Source organism: Furipterus horrens, unplaced genomic scaffold (assembly GCF_987537825.1).
Source record: "Furipterus horrens unplaced genomic scaffold, mFurHor1.1.pri manual_scaffold_4, whole genome shotgun sequence".
Classification (NCBI taxonomy): domain Eukaryota; kingdom Metazoa; phylum Chordata; class Mammalia; order Chiroptera; family Furipteridae; genus Furipterus; species Furipterus horrens.
This window is the reverse complement of record NW_028327174.1, coordinates 128,202,240-128,227,145: the sequence shown is the minus strand read 5'-3', so window position 1 is coordinate 128,227,145 and position 24,906 is coordinate 128,202,240. Positions and strand designations below refer to the sequence as shown.

The following is a 24,906-nucleotide window of genomic DNA, read 5'->3' as shown; positions in this document are numbered from 1 at the left end:
AAGGTGGCATCTGGAAAGCACAGGGGATACATTGGCACTTATTGACCTTGTACTTCAATAAGCAGCAACATGCATGGACTCCCTAAGGACTACCATCAGTTCATTGGAGGGCACCCTACTTAAGGTCCAAGGCTGAAGAAATTTTGTAGTTCTACAACCTTAGTCAAAAAAAAAAAAAAAGTACATTCAAAGAAAATGGGTGCAGGGTTGGGTGGCACATCAAGCAGGTCCCTAAGAATGACAGATGTATTTACCCACATACCATCACCAGAGAAACACATAGCACCCCTCCCCCCGATTAGGCTAAACAGTTGTCTTTTCCACTGTGGTTCAATAAGTTCCAACTTGAAAACAGGTGGCAGTCTTTGGAAATAGTTACTCTAGCCTGGACAAAGTTTTCATGTATAGTTTGTCTCAAGTAACAAAGCTACTTTGCAAGACCCGCTTTTTTCCAAAATTAAGAAAAAATACTAGTCTGTATTTATGTTCCTATAACTTTTTTTTTGCAAAGCATCATAGCAACATCGTGATTGTAGGACTTGCCTGAGGTTGTGGTTACAACTGTAAACATCGTCTGCACATCAGTAAGAAAACAAACAGGAGGAGATAGGTTCCTTACTTAAAAAAACAGAAACAAAATCAAAAACAAGAACAGTCCCGTTCACGAGCAACCGCTGCGCTTCTCCTTCCTGCCGCTTAGCTGACTGCTATCTTGTTTTCCTCCATAAAGTGAGGGAACTGGTGCTTCGGGACGCTGTCGGCTGCCCCCGGCTTCTCTGCATGGGCGCTGGCAGCTGACTGAGAGCCATCAATTTTGGCGACAGTGGTGTTATTGACCACGGAGCTGGCCCCCAGGGACACCGGGAGAGTAGGAATGCCTCCGCCCTGGATCACTGAGATCTCGTTGGTCTTCATGGCCAGACCTCCATTGAGCATGGTCGTGTACTGGTTCCACATGACAGGGTCCACGTTCATGGAAGGGGCTACGATTTCCTTGGGAAACACCTCTGGGGCCCTCTTTGCATCTGCTCCTAGAAGAGCCGTGGTGTTCTCGATGGCCAGCTTCCTCCCACGGCAAGCAGAGCTATTGTTGGAGCCATGTGTCATCTAGTGGACCTTCAGGTTACTTTCAGTGGTGAAAGCTCAACCACAGATGTTGCACACGAAAAGCTCCCCCAGTGTGGGTGCGCTCGTGGATCTGGAGCGCGCTGGCCGAGGAGAAGTTCTTCCCGCACCGTGTGCAGGCATGTTGCTTTCCCCGGCGGCGTGGCTGGGCCGCCAGCAAAGGTGTCACGCCTGGGGATGCTGTTGCGGGTCCAAAGGCACCAGGAGCTTCAACTTTGACATAGGTTGGCTGTGCTCGGACAGATGTTGACGGGAGACTGCTCCGACCTGACTTGTGCCTGTAGAGCGTGGCCTCATCTTTGGGTTTGACATCCACCGGGGACACGTTGGGAGGCTTCCCGTTCCCTTTCTTGGATGGATCCAACGCCACTGCGGAGAAAGGGCTCTGGAAGAGCACAGAGCTCGGGGCCGGAGGCATCAAAGCACCTGGGATGCGGTGTGGAAGCACCCTCGGCCCATCCATCCGGGCCCAAGGCGAAGGACACCAGCCCTGGGGACACAGTGCTGGTGGTGGAAGGGACGTCTGTGTGAGGTAGCTTGGCTGGTTTCAAGGTGTCTAGAGACAGGCCTTGGCTTCCGGCTTTCTGGCTGAGCAAAGCCACTGCCGCAGAACCCTGCTGGGACACGCGGCTGCCTATGGTCTTCAGGGTGTCGGCTCCGCCACGCCGGAGTGGAGGGTGCCGGCGGCCCACATGGTCACCTGGACGCGGACCTGCTCCGGGAGCTGGACCTGCTGTAGCTGCTGCTACGCAAACACAGGACCTGCCCCAGAGCCCACGGGACGCTGCTGGCGCCGGGCAGGGGCGGGCAGCGTCCGCGCTCCACTGAGTCAGCGCCACCTTGGTGCCGCGTAGCGCTTGAAGAGTGACGCTAGTGTTGGTCCCTTTGCCTTTGGGTAAAGAGCTTAAGTCCTGGGGTGTGGGAGGCAGGGGGGTCTCTGTCTTTATGTACAGAACAGACTCCGCCCCTGGCTTCTCCTTCGCATCCCCTGAGCGGCCACCACCCTCTCTCTTCCTGCCTGAGCCGTGTGGCTGGTGGCTCAGCACGGCCCCAGGGAAGTCTTCCGAGGACACCGGCCCGTCACTGTCGTTCATGATGAGGACAGCTGGGTGTTTAGTGCAATGTTTCTTATGTTCCAAGAACTCCGAGAAGCTGAAGAACTCTCCACAGCATTTCTCACAGATGTGAGTCTCCTCTCGACGAGGCCTCTTTATTGTCACTCGCTCCCCATTCATGTCATTACCAGTCCCCAGGGGGTTCACTGGAGCACCCGGCTCCCCCGCCGCCCGCGCCGCTGCGGCTGCATCTGCAAACTCTGAGGCCGGCTGCTGCGGCTGCCGCTCGCCCTGGTCCTCCTCCGAGTTGATGTGTTGGGGTTTCGCTTGCTTGCGCCTGGACATGGTGCGCGCATCGGGGCGCCGGGAGAACCGCGGTTATTTGGCCACTCCGCCACAAATTCCTGGAGTTGGGAACTTTACCCCCCTTCGGCCGACAATCACTGTCTTTTTAATTGATCAATGTTTCTGATGTTCCTCTTCCCTGCACTATAACCTGGAAAATACCTCCAGGCAGAATTCTGGGGTGACTGTAAATCTCCTTTTATTCTTTTCCATTCTATTGTGAATCACAGTCTAGTATTGGTCTTTCTCAAGTGTCTGGAATCAAATGTTTCAGATACTTGCCCAGTGTTTGTCTGTGTAAGGTAGAAGGGCAAGTCTGGTTCCAGTTTCATTAACATGACCAGAATTAGGAGTTTCTAATCATATATATATATATATATATATATCGTCGGCAGCTGTCCGTCTCGAGAGACGATGGTGTAGCTTCCTAAGAGTCCATCTGCACCGCCGAGAATGGCTGTGCAGTCCGACTCGGGAGTGACACGGTATCTGTCTCCTCCCGTGTTGAATCGACATCTTGCGATGACGCTGAAGCTACAGAGCCTGGGCAGGGTAATATGGAGGGTCTGCTGTTGCCCATGCAGCAGACCCCCCCTCTCTTCGCAGCTGAAGGGTCCAAGGGAAAGACGGAGTCAATACAGCTTGGGTTCAGGTGCGCCGCAGGAGTTGCCGGTGTTGACTACAACGTCAAACCGCCTTAGGGACTCCGGCTCCGGATTTTCTGTCGGGGTTTACTCCCCTAGCCTTTCCCCTGAAGAGGTATGCCGCAAGGCAGCGGAGGTTTTTTGGAGTCAGAGTTTTCCTTCTCTGATGTGCCCTGACTGGAAGATCGAACCAGCGACACTTAGCTCGCAGGCCGACGCTCAATCCACTGAGCTAAACCAGCCAGGGCCCATATATATATATATATTTTCTTCAAAATTGTTCATCAGGTACACGAAATAATTTTATAATTAAAACATTCATTTTGCATCTTGATCCAAAGTAAAAATGGTTCTATAAGCTAATATTGAGGTAAAATATTATACTTTTTATTTTTCCTATTCTTGTTAGGCATTAGATATTTTGACCTTGGGAGAATATGGCTTTAAATTTTATATAAATATGATGGGTTACAATTGTTTTTTTAGTAATACTTACTAGTGTGGTTAATTGTTGTGTGCTTTCTCTTCCTATCTCAATAATGCCATTCTTCATGACTGTAGTTCTAGTGTTTATTTGTGGAGTTATAAAAAATGCAGGCTGAGCACCCAATCAGAAAAAGAATATGTCTTCAAAGCCAAATCTCCAATGTACAGAGGAATTGTCTCAAAATCATGCTGCAGGGTTCAGTACAATTCATACCTACTGACATTTTATAGACTAGGGAGATCCAAGCTTAGCTAGCAAAGGCAATACATTTCCTTTCTTTTGTATAAAGATAAATGTAATCCATCTTTGAAGACAGGGTTGAGATTATCACCATGTTATCCTATGGATAAATATGAGAGTTTCATTCCTGAGATGGTGGCATACTTTGCAGGCAATCAATTCACATAACGGTAAAAAGAAAAAGAAAAACAAAACCTACTTGCAAATAAAAAAGCATGAGCAGTGTCTACTTCATATCTATGCACTATAGTGTGCTGATTTACAGAGATGGTTTCTCAATACCTTATACTTAGCAAACTCATATTTCCTATTCTAAGTGTGCCCAGTCCTCTAAGGGTGAGATGTTTTTTAGAGAGTAGGTATGTCAAAAACACATATTTGTTTGAAGTGTGAGTGGCATTTAAAGACAGAGGGTGACAAGTAAATGCATCAGCACTTAATGTTATCTACCTTATCCACTTGACATCCTGTGTTCTGATTTCTGCCTTCATAAACTCAGCTCAATATTTTATTTCTGCACAATAAATTTTTTCTCAATAAAATTACTTCCTGCAATTATCTTCCTAAGCAATGATGAGGCAGCAGTAATGTGGTGACTTTATACTGATAGCTGAAAGTGTGGTATCATCTAATGCTTCCTTCAGAGGTGTTGGTGTGTATAGGTCCTTAACGAGCTCATCAGGTAGGTGGATACATCTCTGCAGACTTCCAGAGCCCAAATCGCATAGGCCCATTACCTTATTTTACACAATAAATAGCATTCATTGAATATTTACTAGGTGGCAGGCATTATACTAATGTTTTATAGACACTCTATCTTACTGGCATAACAATCTTTCAAGCAGTCACAAAATTGAACTTGTATAAGACCTAAAGAGGACAGAGTGTGCTCCTTTGTGTGGGGGTGTGGGTAGCATGGTTGACACCATTGAAAATATAGCCACATTGACATGGGAGCTGGTGGGTGGTACACAGGTTCTGCTCAAATCCCAGTGAGTTCTGAAAGCATCTTACAAATTGAGAGGAGCTCCTTGACAGTTTCTAGGATACAGAGAATGAACAATAAATGGTGCTGAGGTACTTGCCAAGTTTGCTTACAGCACTTGAGTAGAAAAACAAACAACACATTTCTTTCTTATTTGCACAAAAAAATTATTCTTTGCATAGTTATATATTCCTTTACTTTTAGGAGAAAGGGGGTGAGTTCTTTTAGTGGTACACACAAGTTGTTTCACGGTAGAGTCTGCATGGGCCGATTTTATGTTATTTCCATTGATAGCCAAATATCTAAAAAATGAGAAGTTAAATCTCACGCCATTTATGAAACACAGAGCCCAAATGGAAGAAACGCAGTTTGCTGGGTTGGAACATAAAAATAAATAAAATGCAGATTGTGTCGTCAGTATGCGTCAGTAGGGTACAGTATAAAACTGACTGTATTTTAGAGAAAAATGTAAAAAAAAAAAATAACTGTATGCATGAACTCAGAAAATAAAAATAAAAATATAAAAATCTTCCTGTTGATAAATTTGGAATTGCATTTGAAATGAACTTTACAGTGAACATAATAAGTTAACTAGTGGAGCCCATGAAGAAAAGTATATCAGATGGAGAGATGCTGTGAATAGACAGGAATGGAAGATTGAAGACATTTTCTACCAACTCAGAACTTTCTAAAAGTTCAGTATTCAGATGAATAGTTCAGCAGCCACACAATTGTTTTTCAGATTTATATGTTTAACTCTATTCTGATTGATACATCTTGTTTTCTATTATTAATCCTTCTATTTAGTCCTAACTAATTGGTCCTTACTTGGCAATACACTCAACAAATTTATCATTCTGAGAATAATTTTATTGTCTGTCATTTTTGAGTTTTGTTTAAAGTGTTCTGTATACAAGGTCCTACATTTGCTATATTTATGTAAATATCAGACATAATATAATTATAGCTCCTGAGTCAGAAAATCCTGGTAAACACGATCAGTATTTATCAAACTGTCAAAACACATTTCTATGTTCTACTCTCAAATATGATGAAGATTTTAACACAATCAAAACTAACACTCAATCATTAAAAAATAGCACGTAAAGTTTGAAAAGATATTTGAAAGGCATTAATCAAATAACTGTGATTGCCAAAACTTCAGTCTGCAATATTATGTTTAGGTCTATAAATGCTAAGACTGTGCAGACCACTTTCAGTAACCCTCAGAACCAAAATGATCTCCACTTTTAAGATTTGGTGCCAGAAAGAGGAAAAAAAAAAAAGGACAAGAACTGCATGCTTTCACTCATGTGTGGGATATAAAACAAAATGCAACAAATGAACAAATAAAAGAGACATTTACAAACAACAACAAAAGCCTTCATAGATACAAATAACAGAATAGTAGTTGTCAAGAGAAACAGGCTGGGGGAGGACAAAAAGGAGAAAGGAGGTCAAATACACAGTGAAAGAAAGAAACTAGGCTTTGGGTAGTGAACACAGAGTAAATAGATGTATTAGGAACTTGTACACTTGAAATTTATATAATGTAATTAACCAATATTATCCCAATAAATTTAATTTAAAGGTTTTAAAAAGCAGTCTTCATGGGTAGTGTAAAATATTCACCTTCTTAGAATGCATTGATGGTTATGATGTTATATTGCAGTTAGAAAGGTTATAATCAGGGAAACCTGGGTGAAGGATATAAGAGAATTCTCTGTATGATTTTACAACATTCTGTAAATCTATAATTATTACAAAATAAAAGTTTTAAAATGCAATACTGATGAAAACTAATTGTCCATAAAGAAAGAAATAAAAGCTCAAAAAGTTCTCCTCTCACTTTTTCATCTGTAACAAATGGTAGGTTCTGAAATAATGTTTCATTTAAGATAGGAGACAGAATACTGATTCTTTTCATTCCTTGTGGTTGAGTATATTATTTGAAATGCTTACTGTATATCCCAGGAGAGAGTTATTTCTTGCTAGGTTTATTCCTTTGGCAGCCTCTTAAGAGCACTGCTTACTTTTTCTCTTCAGGAGAGCATTTTGACTCTTCTCTGAGGAATGTGCCCTCAATGGCAAGGTCAAAGTGACTGCAGAGGCTAGACTTACTGCCAGATGTAGAGCTGGAACGGAAATACAATGTAACTTTTTAAAAACTCGTAAACCACTTCCAATGACTTTATAAACCTTTGAATTATCCTCTTCTTCCTTCTTCTCCTTCTCCTTCTTCTTCAGAATCTCAGGGTCTATCACACTCAATGAAGTTGCTAATATAACTCCTGGAGAGTACTGACTCATAGCCAACTCACATCTCAAAGATGCAATTATGCTCATGTTACATTCTAGTTAGTGCTAGACCCCCATTGGCAACATTTTGGAGTCCTTATCCAATTTGGTAGATTTGTAACAATGCTGTTTCAAACTGTCCTTTACTATCTCTTTTGTCTGAGTATTTCTAGAATTTATTACAAACTTCAGGTGATTAAGAACTAATAATTATCTTTTTTATTACAATTATTATTTTAGAGAGAGTGAGAGAGGAAAGGAGAGAGGAATTGATTTGTTGTTCCACTTATGGATACATTAATTGGTTGATTCTTGTGTGCGCCCTGACCAGAGATCTAACCTGCAACCTTGGCATATCTGGACAAAGCTCAAATAAACTGAGCTACCCACGCAGGGCAAGACTAGTCATTAATGCATCCCACATTCTAAGAACTGTATAGCCATTTGATATGAAACTTTGATAAATGAGAGAAATACTGAAATACATCACTCAAATTGTGTTTTCACAAATGGCACAGGATTTCTTTATATGTTTACCTCATTTTCTTTGTGACAAAGAAACACAGTCCCTGCCTCAGATGTTATCTCAAGCAGGGAAGAGGTTGAGTTGAGGGGCAAATACTCTGGCTTTTCCCTTCTCTCTGTTCTATAATTTCCTATTGCTGTCTGACATTAGCTCAGCCCGTTATTGCAATTAATAAATAAATGCATGGATAAGTGAATAATGCATGCTTGTGTGAGACAGACATGTTAATAATCACCATTCCACAATTATTGTACACTTTCTGAAGGACTGGAGTGCAATTCACTCCTGGTGTCTGCAAAAGCCAGATAAAGAGGGATAAAGAAAGAAGCACAATACACTGAAATTCACAGCCCTAAATGGCAAATGGTATACCAAAGGCCTCTTAATGACATGGTTTTTAAGTGTTTGAAGCCATTAAACCATGATTTCTACTGAAACAATTAAGAAATTTAAAATATTTGGTAAAAACCAAGATATGGATGCTGATATTACTCAAACAAATGGTTATTACTACAGTTCTGTGCTTCAGTCATGCAGGTGAGTGTGTGTATATACACATATATGTTTGTTTCCATGTCATCACATAACCATTTTATTCCCTGTCTTCTTGCTGTTGATCACTTTTAGTATGTGTCATCAAGACTAAGTATATTTCTTAGTTACTGCCTTGACAATCCTTCAAAGACTCCAAAAACCTTATTCAAATTCAGTTGTGTATAAATATATATAATATTTTATAAATGGAATATATTATCTTATAATATATATATTTACATTGCAAATATAATATTTTGTAGTAACATTTTATGTTCTCTATATAGTATGTTAAATTGTGGAAAACAGGCTTTCCAGAAAAACACACAAGAAAAGAAAAGAATTTAGGGATTATACTTGATTCAAAATAGATCACTAACATTTTACCTTAGAGCTATAATGAAATCAGTTTAAAACTCTATTTCAATCTGCTATAAAGGATGTTTCATTATGTGAGAAAGCAACCCTTAAGGAAAGGGTTTAGAAATAATCGTTCTAGCATTGTCATTTTGTGGCTATTTCAATCCATTATCAATTGAAATAGGTTGTTAGAATAATGCTATTGAAACAAATTGGAAATTGATATACAAACAATAATAAATTATTCAACACCTTCTATGTGCCTTTTTTTCCCTTTTGTTGTCAAGTGATCATATATATTTTGATGGTTTAAGCAACGAGACTAAAATATACCACTATTGAAATAAGGGTTGCTTAATTGAGGTAGTATCAGAGAAAGCAAAAATTATCTCAGAAACTTTAAATCAACATCTTCATTTTACTAGAAAGAAAATTGAGGTCCAAAAAATCACATAAACATTGTTATGTACTCTATGCAATTGTTCTTACATATTCATAATTTATGACTTCTGTATCTACTATTGCCCTCACACAAATGTACATACTGGCCCTCAGGGACTATTCTTTCTATCATGAAGCTTTTATTCCTTTCCTGCCCTTAATTTAAGCTGCGAATATTTCTTGTGTTACATCCACATCCTACAATATGCCTGGAACTGTTGTAAGACATAGCAATACCTTTGTGTATAAATATAGCCCTGTATTAATACTATAATATGACAGCTGGAAGAAAATATGGATGAATATGGTTAATGTATTTATATCAAATCATAAGACCCTGTGACCATTGCTATATTTATTGGGAAATACAGATGATGAGTAGACACAGGGTAAAGAAATCTGTCTTGTTCTTGAGAAGAAACATTATTGAAGGAAGTACTTGAAATTTTAATAGGAAGAGAGAAAACTGATATTTTAAAAGTTTGAGCAGTCCTTTGGGTAAACATGTCAAACAGAAGTACATATGTTGTCAGCCCACATTATACACACAGGAGCCCTCCCTCACTGGTGAATGACCACAGAAAAACGAACTTTGTTCACTCAGTTTTGTGATCCTTCTTGAGACAGTTTTCTAGGCAGCTACTGATAAGAACTAGAGATGCTTTCTGAAATGAAATTTTTTGATCCCAGGAATTAATCCATTCAACAAATGTGTTAAACATCTACTATGTGCTAGGCATTTTTTTAATTGTTCAAGATGAAGAGATACTAAAGCAGAGGCCATGCACTCCGGGATCCCAGAGATTTAGTAAAGAGTCATGTAGTCCCATCAGAGAACAGAGTGGCAAGAGAAGTTCAACAAGGCAGTGCTGCAGGAAAGAGTAAAGAATATGGCTATATTTAGAGAGAGGAAAAATTGTAACCGAAACTGATCTGTGAGCAGTGTTTGAAAGGATGAATGAGAAATAATCAAGTAGACAAGAGAGCAAAACACAATGCATTGACAATAATTATATAGCAAGTTCAAGGAAGTGTTAAAATTGACAATGAGGAGAAAATGAACTATGCTGGGTGGGAGAGAGCAATGGAATGTTAGGGTGAAAAGGAAGTGTCCCGACTCAATTATCACACACAGACGCACACTTCCCGTGTGCAGCTCTTGGCTTACGGGCTCAGAGAGAGGATTCCTGCACTTTGATTGCTCAGTCTCACTCTATCTAAACTGGAAGCTGAACAAGAGGATGCTCACAGAATGAGCAGGAAAAAAGGAGCTTCCAAAAGGACCATAGAAACTACCTTTATTCAAGATAATACTGTTTCTAGGCATGAAAAGTAAAATTAAAATGAAAGTGTAGTAGGGCCCAGATATATGTGATTTGCTAAATAAAGCTCTATAAAAAAAAAAGAAAAAAAGAAAGAAGGAAAGAAAAAATGAAAAAGATAAATTCCCCAGGCTATCAAAATAAATTTTGCATTAAAAAAAGGCATTAATGATTTCAGATATGAGGTGGTTTTGAGGCAGCAGCTTTCAAATTGCACTTAAAGAATTTATATTTCTTTTCTGTTACATGTATATTTAAAAACAGAAAACTATTTGAAAAAAAAAAAAGAAAACTGGGATAATAGTGGCAGCCCTAGCCCATTTCCTATTCTGCATAAATAGGTCTGAGACCTTTATGTGGACCACAAAACCATAAAACTCCTTCCAACAATAAACTGAGAACACGTTTTCCCTCATTGCTTTGGGATAATATATCACCTAGCAATGTAATTTCTCTCTAGTGTAATGCTAGGTAAACAGATACCCCCAAAGCCAGGCGCTCAATGAATATTTTTTGAATAAGTAAATAGTTTATTTTTTTAACTTTGAAACTTCGATTTACTTAATGTAAATGGCATACACTCAGAGAAAGTAAGTACTGTAAGCTGCTATTATGCTGTCACAGTTTAGGGTGATGAAGTTCCTTACCTTTCTGAGAGCATGGTTTGATAAGGAAAGACCAAAGAATGACTCTGGAGAATAAGAGGGAGGAACAACTCAACAAGAAACTCATTGCTGACTGTAGGACTCTGTCTTTTAATAAAAGCAAATGCACAAACAACAGCATCAAACTAAAACTCTACAGCTATGAAATTGCTTTTGTTTAACTGAACAAATGCTTTTCATTTGATGAGCATTTAAATTTATTCTAGGCTGGATGTTAGATGCTATCAATTTAGTAAATGTTAAGGGAGAATAACATTTTAGATATTGTATTTTGAATGGAAGAGCATAAGATAGGGAAATAGAAACATAGAAGTTTAAACAAAAATAAAATATCCATCAAGATCTACTACTCATATTATGAAATGCACTAACCCTGGCTGAATGAGGTTTAGTTTGGGTTCAAAATGATATAAGTTAAAGTACAAAATATTCTGACAAAAGAAAGCTATTCTATAAAGATAAAAGTAGCAAACAACAAAGAAAGGTACTAAAATAATGTCTTAAATGTAATCCTATTCAAATAATTTTTTCAAGTAGACTTTAGAGGCTGTATCTTCTGACACCTTCTCTGCAGAGAAATTATATTAAATTAGAGGTATTACAGAGTATATATCACTAACATTACTTTCTAAAGAAAACTGGCCCCAAGAAAGTTACCATGAATAGAAACCCTCACATGCCCCAATTTTCCATTGCTGAAGCTGATTTCATATGGTGAGGGTTTCTCACTCAAGGTGACCCAATACATGAAAGAGTGATTGCTCTTTGCTTCTTCCCTGAATGACTTACACTTAGGAAATCTAAATAAGACAATCAGATCTGGTTTCACATGTAATTGAAGTGGGAAATATAATGGAATTTTTCAGTTATCAGTGTACATGAAAATAAAAGGTATCATAAGATAGAGTTGAAACAAAAAATGTCAAAGTCAAAATCAGTATCATGAATTAGACAAAGTCATGTGGGAAAGCAAACTATGCATAAGGATTCAAATTCAGTTGTTATTGAAGAGAAAGGAAGAAAATATGATTTTTACAGTACTGTATTATATTAATAGTGAAGTACAAGAGTAAAGATCAATGTTTTCTCCCTGGGATGTGCAGATCTTGAGATGTGATCTAAGAGCAACCCTGGCAGGTTTAGGTCTTGATAGAGCCCATGAATGTTTTTCTCCTACATGTTCCACTTGTTTTTACAATAACTCCTGTTTTCTGGAATTAGCTGGAATAGATACCTAGCTTTACATTTAAATAAGTTTTAATATATAAATACATTTATTAAGACATGGACATATATTAAATGTCTTCAATATACTGTAAAGTTCATTATAAAAAATATGTATATTTTTAGAAAAAGTAAAAAACATCCTTAGGAATCTTTAAATTATAGTGACATACATTATGCTAAATATACTATGCTAAAGTTCTTGTGAGAACTGGATTTTTATAATTGTTTCAGGCATGTTTTATTTCAAATATTTAGTCCTTTAAACTATATATATAGTTGAAAGATATATTTTTATATATACATATAAATAAAATATAAAATTGCTGGTGTGAGCAGTAGAGTATGAAACCACATAAAGTATTGTTGAATTGTGCCAGATTTTTGTGTCCACACTGCTTTCCCAAATAAAAGTGACTGAAAGTAGGGTTATGATCAACATGTTGGCATAGGTAAACATGGTATTCAAAACCTCCCACAATCACATCAAAATTACAACTAAAACTACAGAACAATAACCATTCAGAACTTCCTGAAATCTAGCTGAATGAAAGTCCTACCCCTAAGAATATTAGGAAGAAGTCACACTGAGACTGGTAGGAGGGGCAGAGAGGTGACACAGGTTGGTTCCACACACGCATGTAACTGTTAAATATCAGGAAGGATATCTCAGCATCAGAAGCCCCCCATGAGGCACAAGGGGTCCCAGAACCACATGAGGCCCTCCAGCCCAGTGATTTAGTGCTGGGAAGAAAAGTCACCATAACTTCTGGCTGTAAAAACCAGTGAGAATTGTGACTGAGTGAAACAGAAGCTGCTGCTGGAACCTCAAGCAGCATAGACTAACTCAGACTCACGTGTTATGAACTTCAATTCTGGGGCAGCAGCTCCAAAGTCACCAGGGACATATGGAGAGGAACTGAATTGTCTGACAACTAAACAAGAGCTGGAGGATCAGCTTTGTCCCATAGAGAACTGCTGGCAGAGGCCATTATTTCTTTTCTGAGTCCTCCCCACAGAGTTAACAGACGGACACCACATCTGAGTCTCCATCAACCTCACACTGTTTGCCCCACCATGCTAGTGATTCTCTGAGACCCCACCGACCTAAATTGAGAACCCACCCAAGCTATTTCCAGAGGCTTTTTCATACAAATGGCTTCTCTTACCTCAAACTTTTCTAAAATCTCTCAAACAAGCATGACTTGGCCTTGGCTTGCCCCACACCTCTCATTAAGTGGTCCAAGTCCTGGCACTAGAGGAAGCTGGCTTTGATTTGCAACTTGACCTCTCCTGGACAATTTCAAGCCCAGCACAAGTAGCAACCATCTTCAGATTGTTAGTTGGCCCAAGGTATGCTACAGGTAGTGGCTGATGTTGGCTTTGCACCTCCTAGGAGGCCCCATAGCCGCTTGCACAAGGGAGATACTCAGAGGGCACAGAGCCCTGCAGAAGTCATTCCTGCTCAGTGGGGTAGGCCCCTGCACAGCAGCTCCTCTACTATAGTCACAGCTGGTCCTTGTAGCAAATCAGCCTGAAAATCAATCTTTCTCAGTGACATACCAACAACAATCAAGGCTCAACTATTACAGAACAGTGCACACAGCCTGCATAGCGGGTATGCCCAGAGTACCCAGCTTGGGTGACCTGCAAGGTCACATCACTGGGCCCTACAAGGACACCTCCTCTATAAGGCCACACCACCAATTCCAGGAGATATAGCAGTTCTACCTAATACACACAAACTAATATTATATATCAACTGTAATTAAAATTTTTTTAAAATTTTAAAGTAAAAAATTACTATATTTACACACACACAATAATTAAATTAATAAGAGATCACCAATCTTGAGAGGAAATATTCAACATTTCACAAACTTCCTAATCTCTAAAGGAAGAAACATTGCTATAAGCTATAAAAGAATAGACATTTGTTTAAATTCAAAAAGATTGTAAATTAGGGACCAATTTGAAAGTAGCATGCATTTATAATTCCTGTTATGTGAGGTTTAGTGAGTATCACATAGTTTGATAAAAACTCTTTGTATCAATCTTGCCAACAAACAACACACCTATATTCTCTAATTAGATAGTTTCAAAATCTAATATCTGGATTTATACCCAACTTTTTAATTCAGTATTTTTCAACTATAGTTTATTAATTGATGGAAAAGACAGTAATTGAGCTACAGTCGCTATAATGAGAGTTGAACACAACCTAGTACCTGTCTCTCTGTGAGAGCCCACAGAGGTTTATCATTATGAATTTTGAGTAGGTCATTCAAATAAACATAATTCATCATTTAAATCAGAATAAAGAAAAGAATGTGGGGTACCTGTGTCCCACAGTCAAGCCCACAGCATGTTAAAGACAATCATGTAGCTATAAAGGTGGCGGCAGAGTAGTTGGGAACTGAGCCAACTTGCTTATGCCCCCAGCATGGATTTTCAGCTGATCTTCTGACAAGTGACCTGAACACTCACGAAATCACAACTGAAATGGATTGTTGAAGCTAAGGAGTACAGTAAGGTATTTTATAAGTTGAAGAGGAAATACCCTGTGCGAGGCACCTGCAGCAGAGACAAGACCAAAAACATAGCTTAGTAGCTCCCTACCCACCTAGAGTGGGGGGACCACCGTCTGACATTATCAGAGACAGAGGCAGAAGAAGAAAGCAATAGGCAAAAAATAGACTCTGCTGGAACAAATTCCATCTCATTCTTTTCTTTATTTCTTTTATTTTTCTCCTGCATAGCTTTGTAACATTTTTTATTTTTCTTTAATTTTATTCCTATCATTTCATTATTTTTGTTAATCTTAGTTTTATTACAAATCTCATAATTTACTCTTCCCTTCTCTTACTTTTTTTGCCTTCTCCCTTCCCTTTCTTACTTCTGTTTTAAATTTTATTTTTCCCTCTCTATGCTCTGTTTATAATCCTTAGTCTTACTATTTCTCCTCCTTCTATCTTCTCAAAACTGTTTTTTATTAGTCATCTCACATTCTTTTTCCCTTTATTGTAACATTCTTGTTTTCTTTCCACCTTAATTAATCATTGATTGTTTTCTGTTGATATTGTGGTCATTGTTGCATTTCTTCAATTTTATTCCCAGATGTTCACTATTTTTTAATTTCAAATTTTATATTTTAATCTTCCCCTGTCCTAATCCATTTTGCCTTCCTCCTGCCCTTTCTTATTTTTGTTTTAAAGTTCATTTTGTCCCTTTATTAGTCTGGTTTCTAATCTTTATACATTATTTCTCCTCCCTCTACTCTCTCAAAATCTTTTTTTTTTTCATTCCTATAGATATCTCACAATCTTTTTTTCTTTCATTCTTTCCTTTTTTTTTCTTTTATATAACATTCTTATTCTCATCTCACCTTTATTAATCTTTGCTAATATGTCATGGATATGGTTGCATTGACTGTTTTTCTTCAATTTGGTTCTTAGTTTTCATTTTTTAAAACATTTCGAACCTCATAATATTCTTCCTTTCTCTTACTCCATTTTGCCCTATTCCCTTCTTTTTGTATTTATATTGTAAATTTTATTTTCTCCCTCTCTTTGCCTTGTTTTTATTCCTTACTGTTATTATTACTCCTCCCTCTACTTTCTCAAAATTATTTTTTGTTCCATTAGTTAGCTCATATTATTTTTTTCTAATAATATTCTCATTCTCTTTCCACTTTTATTAATCTTTCCTCATCTGTTGTTGATGTTGCAGTTGTGGTTGCTGGGTAATTTTGCTGCCATGAGTTTTGTTTGCTGGGTCATTTTGTTTTGTTCTGGCAGCCTCTGTACTACAGCATACAAGATGTGGTGGGTGTTGTGAACTTCAGTCAGTCAGCCAGAAGGGAGAACTCAGCAATGAATGAGTCAACAGCAACCAAAACCCAATTACAACAAAAGATCCCACATCAACTGCATAAAGGGAATTCCCTAGAGCATCCAGCTCAGGAGATCATAGAGACTGCACCTCTGAGTCCCATAGGTCTCCTACTACAGAAGGCCATCCTACAAAGACAGGGAGTCAAAGCAGATCCATCTAATATGCAGAAAATAGTTCCTAAAATTGGGAGACAAAGAAAGTACCCTTAAATGAAAGGAAAGGAGGAACCCCTATAAACAGTACTAAGTAAAATTGAGGCAAGACATCTATCAGACATAGAGTTCAAAATAATGGTTATAAAGATGCTAAAGGAACTCAAGGTAACTACAGGGAACTTTATGAGATCTACAAGGAACTTAGTGGGAACTACATCTGCATGAAAAAGGACATAGAAACTATGACTAAGAACCAGGAGGAAATGAAGAATACAATATCTGAAATGAAGAATAAACTAAAAAAATTAAAAGCAGGCTAGATGAAGCAGAGGATCATATCAGTGGGCAGAAAAAAGAACACCTAGTCAGAGAAAGAAAATGAAAAAAAGAAAAACAAACCTAAAACAGAATGAAGATTATTTAAGGGAGCTGCAGGACAACTTACAATATAACAACATTCACATGATAGGGATATCAGAAGGAGAAAAAAAGGAGCAAGGGATAGAAAATCTGTTTGAAACAGTAAGGACAGAAAGCTTCCCTAACTTTGAGAGAAAAAGTCACACAAATTCAGGAAGCACAGAGGGTCCCAGTCAAGATGAACCCAAAGAGGCCCACTCCAAGACACGTCATAATTGAAATGGCAAAATTTAAAGAGAAAAGGAGAATCTTAAAGGCAGCAAGAAAGAAAGCTAGTAATATATAGGGGAGCTCTGATAAGTCTATCAGCTACTTTATCAACAGAAGCACTACAAGCTAGAAGAGAATGGTAAAAAAAAAAATATTCCAAGTAACAAAAAGCAAAGACCTGCAACTAAGACTACTGTACCCAGCACTGCTCTCATTTAAAATGGAAGGTGAAAATAAGAAGCTCCCAGACAAAACAAACAAATAAACAAACAATCAAAAAAACCTAAAAGAATACATCTCCACCAAGCCAGTATTGCAAGAGATGCTAGCTAAAGGGACTGCTTTAAGAAGATGAAGAGAGAGAGAGAAACACAAGTACAAAAACAAAAATGGTAATGAATAAGTACCTATCAATAATAACTTTAAATGTAAATAGAGTAAATGCTCCATTCAAAAAACATAGGGTAGCTGAGTAGATTAGAAAACATGACCTGCATATATGCTGTCTATAAGAGAACCACCTCAGAACAAAAGATCTAAAAGTGAAAAAAAAAAAAAAAGGTGGAGTAGCAATACTTATATCAGACAAAATAGACTTCAAAACAAAGGCCATAACAAGAGACCAAAAAGGTCACTACATAATACTTAAGAGAGGAGTCCAACAAGAGAATGTAACTCTTGTAAACATACATGCACCCAACATAGATGCACCTAAATATATAAGAAAAATTTGGAGAACTTTAAGAGATTGACAGTGATATACAGTCACTGTAGGGGCTTTTATCATCCCACTATAAACAATAGATAGGTCATTCAAACAAAAGTTAACAAAGATTCTGTGGCATTGAATGACACTCTAGATCAAATGGACTTAATCAATATTTACAGAACCTTACACTCCAAAGAAGCAAAATACATATTATTTTCAAATGCACATAGAATGTTTCCAAAGATAGACCACAGGGTAGGACACAAAACAAGTCTCAACAAATTCAAGAAAATAAGCTGAAATCATATCAAGTATCTTCTTCAATCACAATAGCTTGAAACTAGAAACAAATCTCAAGGAAAGTACTCAAAAACATTCAAATTTATGGAGACTGAAAAACATATTATTAAATAAAAATGGGTTAACAATGAGATCAAGGAAGAAATCAAAAAGTACCTGGAAACGAGAAAATGAATACACAACAACCCAAAACCTACGGTACACAGAGAAGGCAGTCTTGAGAGGGAAGAACACAGCATACAAGCTTACCTAAAGAAGATAGAAAAGTCTTAAATAAACAACTTAACCCTACATCTAAAAGAACCAGAGGAAAAACAATAAACAAAGCCCAGAGCAAGTAGAAGGATGGAAATAAACCAGGTCAGAGCAGAATTAAATGGTACAGAGACTAAAAAAAAAATCAGAGGACCAGTGAATCAAGGAACTGGTTCTTTGAAAAGATAAACAAAACTGACAAACCTTCAACCAGACTCATTAACAAAAAATGAGGACCCAGATAAATAAAATCAGAAATGAAAGAGAAGTAACAACTGATACCACAGAAATACAAAGGATTGTAAGAAATTACTATGATCCATTTCACCTAGGTAAAATGGATCAATTTCTAGAAACACAATATTCTAAAAGAAGAAGCAGAAAGCCTGAATAGATTGATAACAAGAAGCAAAATAGAAGCAATAATCAAAAAACTCCCAGCACACAAAAGCCCTGGACTGGATGGCTTCACAGGTGAATTTTACCAAATACTCAAAGAAGAACTTACTCCTATCCTTCTCAAATTATTCAGGAGGAGGGAAGATTCTCAATTTTTTTTACAAGGCCAGTATTATCCTAATTCCAAAACCAGGTAAAGACACAACAAAGCAAGAAAATTACAGGCCAATATCTCTGATGAACATAGACGCTAAAATTCTCAGCAAAATATTGGCAATCCAGATCCAGTAATACATTAAAAAAGGTCATATACTATGATCAAGTGGGATTCATCCCAGGTATGCAAGGATGATACAATATTTGCAGATCAATAAACATAATATACCACATATACAAAATGAAGGACAAGAATCACATGATCATATCAATAGACGATGAAAAAGCATTTGGTAAAATCCAGCACCTATTTATGATAAGGGTACTCAGCAAAGTGGGAATAGAAGGAGTATATCTCAACATAATAAAGGCCATATATAAGTAATCTACTGTCAACATAATGCTCAATGGGCATAAACTAAAAGCTTTTCCTTAAGATCAGGAATAAGACAGGGGTGTCTGCTTTCACCTCCCTTATTCAACATAGTACTTGAAGTTCTAGCCACAATGATCAGACAAGCATAATAAATAAAAAAGCATTCAAATCAGAAAAGAGGAAGTAAAACTGTCATTATTTGCAGATAACATGATAGTGTATATAGAAAACTCTATAGTCTTCACCAAAATCTATTTGAATTAATAAGTGAATTTGGAAAAATAGTAGGATACAAAATCAATATTCAGAAATCAATGGCATTTTTGTATACCAACAATTAACTACCAAAAAGAGATACTAGGAAACAGATCCCACTTATTATAGCAATAAGAAATATAAAGTGCCTAGGAATAAACTTAACCAAGGAGGTAAAATACCTATACTCAGAAAACTAGAACACTGAGGAAAGAAAATGAGGAAGATACAAATAAATGGAAGCATATACCAGATTGGAAGAATTAACATTATTAAAATGTCCATACTATGTAAAACAATCTATAGAGTCAATGAAATTCCTATTAAAATGCCAATGGTATATTTCACGTACCTAGAACAAATATTTCAGAACTGTATATGGAACTGGAGACTATTACGCTAAGTGAAATTCACCAATCAGTGAAAGACAAATACCATATAATCTCACTTATAAGAGAAATCTAATGAACAAAATAAACTAATGAGAAAAATAAAACCAGAGATGTGGAAACATAGAACAGATTGATGGCTGCCAGAGGGGAGGGAGGAGGCAGATGATGGTGAAAAGAAGGGTAAAGAATAAGTCAAAGAACATATATAAATGGCCCACGAACATGGACAACAGTGTGGGGATTGACTCGCGGGTGGGAAGAGAGGATGGGCTAGGTGGAGGAGAGCAAAGGGAGAAAAATTGGACAACTATAATAGAATAACAATTACTTTAAAAATCAAGCTCCAAACCAAAACACAGTCCAATCATGCATTTGTTTCTTTCTGCCAGTACAGTATTTGGACCTACTAACAGTATCCCACTTATTTTACTGTGACCGACATCATAGTCACCAAACAGCTCAAGGTCAATAAGAACATGGTATACAGTGTATAGTTAGAGGCCAAAGGTATCATTAAAAGGTAGCTTGCCAGAAAAATCATGTGAGAATACTGATAGCCAGGACAAAATAAAAATTGTAATTGGCGTGTAGGAAGAGATACTAAGTACTATAGTATTTCATAAGATCTAAGTAGCCACATCTAGTGAAAACAATGACTAATACCAGACCACCATCAAATTCTCAGGCAAGAGTGTGACATGGATCAGATACAACAGGCTGACACAGGGTCACTTCAGGAATGCAGAACGAGGCCATGACTCAAGCCTCATTAGGAAGTATATGGAAGGTTATGCAGCCTCATTAGAGTATCAAGCTTTAAAGCTAGACAGGCCTGAGTTGAATATTGAATCTCTCAGCGACTGAGTTTAATAACATCAACTATTTATTTTAATGTATCTGAGCTTCAGTTTATTAATTTTAAAATGGATTTAATGATACCTATCACATTCAATTGTTGTCAAGATCAAATTAGAAACTGTAGGTAAATTCCCTGGTAATATTAACTGGTTCATAGTTGATCCTTCATAAATGGACTCTATGCATAACATATTTTCTTCAACTTGAGAGGTCCATGCAAAGATCCAGACCTCTGCTTATCTGATATTTATTGGCTGTAATCACTTTTGAGATTAGAGATATCAAGCAAAGATTTGGGGATTGTCATTCAATGGCACACATATCGCTGTGAGTGAGGTGGCTGAGTTTGAAGTCTTACATATTATGCAAGCTGAGGTTTACACAATAAAAGCTTCAGGAACTTACAGAGCTGGGCTCATTGAGAAAATAGAAGAAAACAGTGAATCTTAGGCCAGGAAAACAGTCTCTAACTAATTTTGATACTAACTGATCCAACAGAAAGGATCATGTAGAAGAGAAATTGATCCATGACATTCAGGAATTCCATCTTTTGTCAAACATTCAGCATTGCTCAAGAAAGAAAATAGAGGATTCAGAGGGCTTAATGAAGTCTGGTCTCCATTTTGAAGTGGGGATAATTTTTTATGAAATATTACCTTTATTCTTTTTTTTAATATATACCACCAAAGTAATGTTCTAATGGACAGTATCGTTTCCCACATAGTTTGTTACTAGAAAACAGTCGTTTTCTCTTGGCAGGCTTTATAATCATTCTGGTCATTGGAAGGATTTCTCATTCATTAATTAGTATTTCTGCTTTATGTACGAGGCTGTTGTAACTTTAAGATTTGTAAGTTAATCACCAAAAGCACAAAGAACACACACTTGCTCATTCTAGGGAGCTAAGGGACAGAATTCCAGAATGCAGTGACTCAACTGAGCAAACGCCTACATAGATTAACTTCAGTATCCCTTCTTTATAATTTCTAAAACTGAGAAAAGACACCACAGGTTATATTTGTCTCTGAGCCAGCCTATGCCACTGCTGACGTTCCTGCTGCTGCCATTATTGATGCCTAGAATGCACAAGCACCATGCATATTCAGTCTGTTAATCCACTCAGAAATGATATATGGAGATGTAGTAGAGAAATGTTTGACTGCCCTGCAAATCCATTACACTCAAAATATTAGTGAGTAGGGCCAAACATCCCTTTACTTCCCATAATAACTTGGTATGCCTGTTCTCACTACTAAGAAAATAGATTTCTTATGTTTATTTCCAACTGAGGCAAATAATATATTCTTTTATTTAGCAGCTCCCTTTAATAGCTGTATTGCCAGTTCTAATACACAGTTAGTTTGTGTGTGTGTGTGTGAGTGCCTGACATAATCAGTGTCAATGGCTTAGAATTGCTTCCTGTCTCTGGATGTGGCTTTATAAATAATACTTTACAGTATACTTTATTTCCTACTAGCGCCCAATAGTAGAAAATGACATTTTATTCCTGAATCTATACTTCCATATATTTATGGTCAATTCGTCGTCGGCAGCCGTCCGTCTGGAGAGACGATGGCGTAGCTTCTTGAGAGTCTATCTGCACCGCCGAGAATGGCTGTGCAGTCCGATTCGGGAGTGACAATCCCTGCCGCACTTGGTACAGGTGAAGGCAGATGGCTGTTGTTGCTGCTGCTGACGCTGCTTCCGCCTCGATCTTTTCTGGGCCGCCTCCTCGTTGCGCGCAGCCTCCGCGCGTGACGTACCTTGCCTGACCGCGAGCCTCCAGGCTAGGCGGTCGTCTGCTTGAACTTCCCATGTGTTGAGATTGATGGAGCATTGTGTCATGTCCTTTTTGCAGATGTCTTTGAACCGCAGTTTTGGGCGCCCTGTCATCCTCTTGCCTTCTGCTAGCTCGCCGTAGAGGAGGTCTTTGGGGATACGGCCTGCATCCATTCTTTTGACATGGCCGAGCCACCTGAGGCGTCTCTCGCTAAGAACTGCATGCAAACTGCTCATATTGGCTCGCTTCAGCACCTCGGTGTTGGGGACCTTATCCTGCCAGGCGACATGCAGGACGCGTCGCAGGCATCTCATGTGGAAGCTGTTGAGTTTCCTTTCGTGCCTTGCGTAGGTGGTCCACGTCTCGCTGCCATAGAGGAGAGTGCTGAGTACGCAGGCTTGGTAGATGCGCAGTCTGGTTTTCTCAGTGAGGCTGGAATTGTTCCACGCTCGCCGGTTCAGTCTGGCCATAACTGTGGCTGCCCTGGCGATTCTCCGGTTGACCTCCAAGTCAACTGACAGAGAGCTCGAGATGGTGGACCCGAGGTAAGTGAAGTCGTTGACAACCTCCAGGGTGTATCCGTCGATGGTGATGCATGGGGGAGTCCCCGTGCCTTGAGCCATAACATTCGTCTTCGTCAGGCTGATGGCTAGTCCGAACTCCTTGCATGCGTGGGAAAGGCAAGTGACTAGCTGCTGGAGTCCCTCTTCGGAGTGTGATGTCAAAGCTGCGTCGTCGGCGAAGAGCATCTCACGGATGAGCACCTCTTTGACTTTGGTCTTGGCTCGTAGACGGGCCAGGTTGTAGAGCTTGCCATCGGATCTGGTGTGAATGAAGACACCCTCGCTGCAGTCCTTAAAGGCGTATTGGAGGAGCATGGAGAAGAAGATTCCGAACAGCGTAGGCGCGAGGACGCAGCCCTGCTTTACTCCGCTGCTGACTGGGAAGGCCTCAGAGGTTGCGCCATTGTAGGACACCGTGCTGTGCATGTTGTCGTGAAAGGACATGACCACAGCAAGCAGATGTGGTGGACAGCCAATCTTCCGTAGCAAGCTGAAGAGTCCGCTTCGACTGACCAGATCAAATGCCTTCGTGAGGTCAATAAAGGCGAGGTAGAGTGGTTTATGCTGCTCGTGACACTTCTCCTGCAGCTGGCGTAGGGAGAAGATCATGTCCACTGTTGATCGGCCAGCTCTGAAGCCACACTGGGACTCTGGGTAGACGCGGGAAGCAAGGGTCTGCAGGCGGGCAAGAGCGACCCGGGCGAATACTTTGCCGACGACGCTGAGGAGAGAGATGCCCCGGTAGTTGTTGCAGTCGCTGCGGTCTCCTTTGTTCTTGTACATGGTGATAATGTTGGCGTCTCTCATATCCTGGGGGATGTAACCCTCCTTCCAGCAGCGACAGAGTAGATGGTGGAGCGGCTGTAGCAGGACTGGTTTCCCGCTCTTTAGGATTTCTGGAGGGATTCCGTCGCTTCCTGGTGCTTTCCCGCAAGCGAGGCGGTCGATGGCTTTGCCGAGCTCTGCCGCAGTAGGTGGGGTGTCTAGCTCCTCCATGACTGGTAGGTCTGGGATGGCGTTAAGAGCAGTGTCTGTTACGGTGTTCTTCGTTGCGTACAGCTCGAGGTAGTGCTCGGTCCACCGCCGCATTTGCTGTTCCTGGTCAGTGATGACCTCACCTGTCTTGGACTTAAGGGGGGCGATCTTGGAGGGGATTGGGCCTGTTGCCTTCTTGATACCCTCATACATTCCTCGTGCGTTGCCTATATCGGCGGCTTCCTGAATGCTTCTGCACAGGTTTAGCCAATAGGTGTTGGCACAGTGGCGGGCGGTCTTCTGGACTTTGTTCCTGGCAGCCCGTAGAGCTTGAAGTGTACTGGGAGTGGGCGTGACCTTGTAAGCCAGTAGGGCCTTCCTCTTAGCCTCGATCACAGGTTCCATTTCTTCCCAGTGAGCCTCGTACCAGTCAGCGTTCTTCCGCTCTTTCTTCCCGTAAGCAATAATGGCGGAGTTGTATATGGCGTCGCGGAGACGTGGCCAATTGGATTCGATAATGTCATCTGCCGCCACTCCCTCGCCGAGTGCATCTTCCATCTTCTTGATGAATTGCTGGGTCTTAACTGGGTTGCTGGCACAACTGGTGTTGATGCGTGGGCGACCCTTCATCTTGGAGTGGTGCAACCTCTTCGGCATTATGCGCACCTTGCTTACCACGAGGGCATGGTCCGTGTCGCAGTCTGCACTGTGGTAGCTGCGGGTGAGGAGGGTGCTGCCAATATCCGTTCTTCTGGTGATGACGAGGTCAAGCTGGTGCCAATGACGGGAGCGGGGGTGCCTCCATGACACCTGGTGGATCTCTTTGCACTTGAAGAATGTGTTTGTCACGCACAGGCCGTGGTGACACAAAAGCTCAAGCAGTCGCTGACCATTCTCATTGATCTTTCCTCTCCCAAAGTTTCCAAGGCAGGTGGGCCAGGCCATGTGGTCGGCTCCT

The 24,906-nt window shown here is 39.7% G+C and overlaps 1 long non-coding RNA gene and 1 pseudogene across 1 annotated transcript in view; both read right to left on the bottom strand.

Annotated features, from left to right (window-relative positions):
* LOC150012837 (uncharacterized) overlaps nucleotides 1-24,906 on the bottom strand; it is a 309,940-nt gene that overhangs the window by 259,269 nt on the left and 25,765 nt on the right. The gene's annotated exons all lie outside the window — the stretch shown is intronic.
* On the bottom strand, nucleotides 697-2,525 carry LOC150012838 (sal-like protein 4 pseudogene; annotated as a pseudogene).